This window comes from Dromiciops gliroides, chromosome 3 (assembly GCF_019393635.1).
Source record: "Dromiciops gliroides isolate mDroGli1 chromosome 3, mDroGli1.pri, whole genome shotgun sequence".
Lineage (NCBI taxonomy): Eukaryota > Metazoa > Chordata > Mammalia > Microbiotheria > Microbiotheriidae > Dromiciops > Dromiciops gliroides.
The window spans coordinates 629547030-629551845 of record NC_057863.1 but is presented as its reverse complement, the minus strand read 5'-3'; positions in this window follow the sequence as shown (position 1 = coordinate 629551845).

Below are 4816 nucleotides of genomic sequence, written 5' to 3'. Positions count from 1 at the left end.
TCCTTGAGGGTGGGACTCTCTTTTGCCTCTTTTTATAATCCCCAGCACTTAGCACAGTACCAGGCATATAGTAGGTGCCCAATAAATATTTATCAAATGACAAGAATGTTTATTGACTGACCTTCTGGCTCTCAACATAGGCTCCTGGGCTCTAAGCCCACCTCACTCTTCACTATGTCACCACTTCCCAATGTAGGCCATTCCACTCTTGGATGGGTTCAATTATAAGGAAACATCTTACTTTGGGCCAAAATTACCTCTGCAATTTCCACTTATAGCTTCTCCTTCCATTCTCTGTGGATCAAAAAGATGTCTCTTTCACGTGTCAACTCTTTCAGATAGTCACAGGCAGCTGTCATGTCTTCCTCCAACCCCCCCAAGCCTTCTTCTTCAGACAAAACATCCTCACTAATCCTTCCGTCAATCTTTGGGACATTTTTTTTGAAGACCCTTCATTCCGCTGGTAGTCAGTCTTTGAATACTGCAGCTGACAAAGAACCTTCCACAATCATGATGACCACACCACCAGACACAGTCTGAAGGAGTGATCCAAGAATGGGCAGGACGGCAGAATTCTCCTCATTCCCTCTTCTGAGGATTTTGCCTCTTTCAAGACCACCCAAGACCGCATTAACTTTTTTGACTGCCGTATCATCGGCCAGACGTAAACAATCTGCTAAAAACAAAACAAAAAACCATGACCCAGATGACCTGGCTTTTCGGTGTGCAATGTACAGATCCCAATTCTATCAAATCAGAAAAGATTGTGCTAAGCCATACTACGTGGAGGACGCAGAAAGTCTCAACTGTCCAGGAGTTTACAAATGTAACAAATGTAGCAAATATAGCTGTGGCAGGGGGCAACTAGGTGGCGCTGCAGTGGATGGAGCACTGGCCCTGGATTCAGGAGGACCTGAGTTCAAATCCGGCCTCAGACACTTGACACTTACTAGCTGTGTGACCCTGGGCAAGTAACTTAACCCTCATTGCCCCACAAAACAAAAACAAAAAACAAACACAAATGTGGCTGGGAGATGACAAGTTCTGAAATAGCCATGATCCATTATTCAAGAAGCTGATTTCAGTCCCCAAGGTCTAAAGCAACTCAAACTCTGTTCCATCCACTTCCTTACCTCTCATCTCTTTTTCCGACACTCTGGAATTTGCCACCGTGACTCAGCTGCCTTCTCATCCTAGAAGTTCCCTCAGCTCTCATGGCCTCCTTCTCTGGGGCCTTCCAACCCTGCAACATCACCCCATTTCTGTGGCCTCTTTCTCATTGGCCAAGTTCCTACCAGAATCACCATTTAAGGAAGAAGTCCAGACCAACCATCTTTCATTCCCCTTTCATCTTTTCAGTTCCCTTTTGTGTTGTCTTCTAATTAGAATGTAAGCTCCTTGAGAGCAGGGCCTGTCTTTTTTTTTTGGGGGGGGGGGGAGCCTGTCTTTCTTGTTCCTTGTCTTTCTTTGGTCCCCTGTGCCCAGGCACGTAGTAAGTACTTAATAAAAACATCTTGCCTGAACTCTTTTTCACCTTCCCTCCAAGTAGTCAGTCACAGAGGGCACATCTTCAGTCCCTAGGATTTCTTAAGGCCTGATGGGAAGGTGAAGCCTGTTTGTCCTAGGACACAAGTTAAGGAAAGCTTTTTGACCTATACTAATTTTTTTTTTTTAAGAAACAGAAGGATCCACTGATGTCATTTAAAGTAGCAACTTAGAACATTGGTTTCAAAGCACTGAAGTGTATGGCCAGAACCAATGTTATAAAATGCAGATGAAAAGTCGACAAGTCAACCAGCATTTATTGACAGCCTGTTATGTGACAAGCACTATGTTAACAGAAACAAAGGCACAAGAAAGTCCTTGCTCTCCAGGAGCTCACAATCTAATAGAGGAGACAACGTGCACACAACCCCACACAAACAAAATGCATACAGGATATATTCAAGATAATCAACAGAGAAAAGACACTAATGTGAAGTTAAGACTGGGAAAGGACTCTTGAGGAGGGTAGAGTTTTGGAGGAAATCTGAAGAAAGCCAGAAGACAGAGGCAAGGAAAGAGGGCATTCTAGACAGAGTCATAGTCAGTGAAAATGCCCAGAGTTGGGAGATGGAGTGTCCCATTCCAGAAAAAGCAAGGAGGCCAGCGTCACTGAATCACAAAATACATGGAAGTCTAAGAAGGCTGAAATGCAGGAAAGGCTTAGGTTATGAAGAACTTTAAAAGATAAACAAGGATTTTACTTTGGATCCTGAAGGCAACAGGGAGTTGCTGGAGTTGAATAGGGAGAAGGGGTGATTGATAGACTGCCCTAGGCACATTTGTGGCATGCAGATCCCCCAGCAGGCTCCTGCAATAATCCAGGCATGAGGTCCTGCTTTAGGATGGGAGTAAAGAAGGAGGTATATATGAGAAATGTTTTGAATGTACAATCAACAAGCCTTGGGAACAGATTGGTTGGGGAATCGGGGGGGGTGGGGGGGGGGACAAGGTAAGGGTTGAAAATGACAACTAGGTTTTGGGCCTATGTGACTGGGCAGATGTTCAGTTTAATATCTAGTCCAATAGGAAGATCTTTTCCTTATCCTTTATTAGCATATGGATATTAATACTGAATGGCTACATCCTTAGTTCGAGTAGAGTGAGTTTTATTTCAGATATTGACAATCAATTACAGAAATCTAGAACATTAACACTGCTTTTTTGTCCCTTGACACATTACTAAATTCAAAAGACCACGAAGATTCTCTGCAGGAGGATTATAATCACCCTAGCACAGGAAAGCATTCATTAGTGCCAAGAAACAAGTTCTTGACCCTCCGTGGAAATTCCAATCAAGTCTCCTGCTACTTATAGAACCAGGAGACCAGGTGACAAAAGCTTAGTGACCACCAAGGCCCAGCTCCCTCTAGTGACCAAATGTGATCCTGTTAATTTTCGTACGCGGCGTCCTAGGCTACGAGAAGTGAAAAACATCTGAGTGGAGATCTGTACCCACGCAACAATTACTCCAATTCTTCAGGCCTAATTAGATCTACTTAGGCCCCACTGGGTGGTGATTGTCAGAAGACAGGAATGGAGAGCTTTGCAAGAGTTCCCCCCAAAATGACTTGTCATCTAAAAAAATTTCTCAGTAAGGCAAATGATTCTAGAAAAACGATCAGCTCAAAATGAAAACAGAATAATAAGAATTGGACTAGAGATCTCTCCTAGAACTGGACTCTGCCTGGGGGGGCGATAGGAATTCCTTTTGATTACAAAAAATCACTTCCATTTTGGGGGGGTGGGGCAATGAGGGTTAAGTGACTTGCCCAGGGTCACACCAGTTAGTAAGGGTCAAGTGTCTAAAGCCGGATTTGAACTCAGGTCCTCCCTGAATGCAGGGCCGGTGCTTTATCCAACTGAACCATCACTTCCATTCTTAAGTGTGTCCATAAACTGACTTTTTTCCTCAAGCATATAGGAACTAATAGATTCAAATACGTGCTTTCCTTCAGGGTCTGGCAGTGGGAGGCTGTGTGCATACCGTAAATCACATGGCCCCTATACCAAACACATTCAGAAGTTCTCTTCATATTGCCTTCCAAATTAGTGTACTGGCATATAAAAGATCAAGGGGGTCAAAAGTCATTTTGCCAGATTTGAATTTGAATCATTTTTAGGCTGTTTCCCGAAAAATCAAATCCACTCTCCAAGGATGAATTGTCCCCCTTCTGAGGATGTGAGGATCTGCTGGGAGCCTAGAAGGCAATCTGAGGGGGAATTTCCAAAATGGTTTGAGCAATGGCATCCATAACCTAAAGGGACAATCTTCATGTCTTGGAGGCCATCCAGTCCAAGTCTCATTTAATTTTTTTTTTTTTTGCAGGGCAATGGGGGTTAAGTGACTTGCCCAGGGTCACACAGCTAGTGTCAAGTGTCTGAGGCCGGATTTGAACTCAGGTCCTCCTGAATCCAAGGCCAATGCTCAAACCACTGCGCCACCTAGCTGCCCCCAACTCTCATTTTAGATGTGAAAACCGAAGGTCAGAAAGGGGGACTCGCCCAAGGTCCCACAAGTTGTAGCACCCAATTTCAAACCATGTCTTCTGACTCAAGGGAAACTCCTATTGATGTCACCCTGCAAGATGCCAGGGACACTGAGGTTGAGACTTGTCCACGCTGCTGGTTGTGTCAGACAGAACCTGACCTTACTGATTCTAAAGGTAGCCTTTCTTGCATTAACATCTCCCCTGGTATAGGCCAATGCTTTCCAAAACCCACTTTTCTGAGCTTCTGATGCTCTAACATGGATGATTCGCTATCAGCGGTCAAGTAAAGTGTGTTTTAGGTGGTTTCAATACTGTAGACACAATACTCCTGATGTGTTTAAAAAAAAAAATTACTTAATAGATACACCTTATTCTTATATTAGAGAAGTTAGGCCAGTCATTACTTGATGTTTTGTGCTGTAAGGAACAATCAGTGACCCATGTTTGTTATTAGTAATTATAGCAAACAAAGATGGAAAAAAAGTATTTTTTTCAAGATTCACAATGAAAGAGCAAAAGCCTAGCTAAAATTCTAACAACGTAGGGGCAGCTAGGTGGCGCAGTGGATAAAGCACCGGCCTTGGATTCAGGAGTACCTGAGTTCAAATGCGACCTCAGACACTTAACATTTACTAGCTGTGTGACCCTGGACAAGTCACTTAACCCCCATTGCTTTACCTCCCCCCCCCAATTCTAACAATGTAGTTATAATGTCCTTATTCAATAACCTGTTAACTTAGTGTTACCTTGTCCCTTTCAGTTGACCAGAATTTTATCCAATG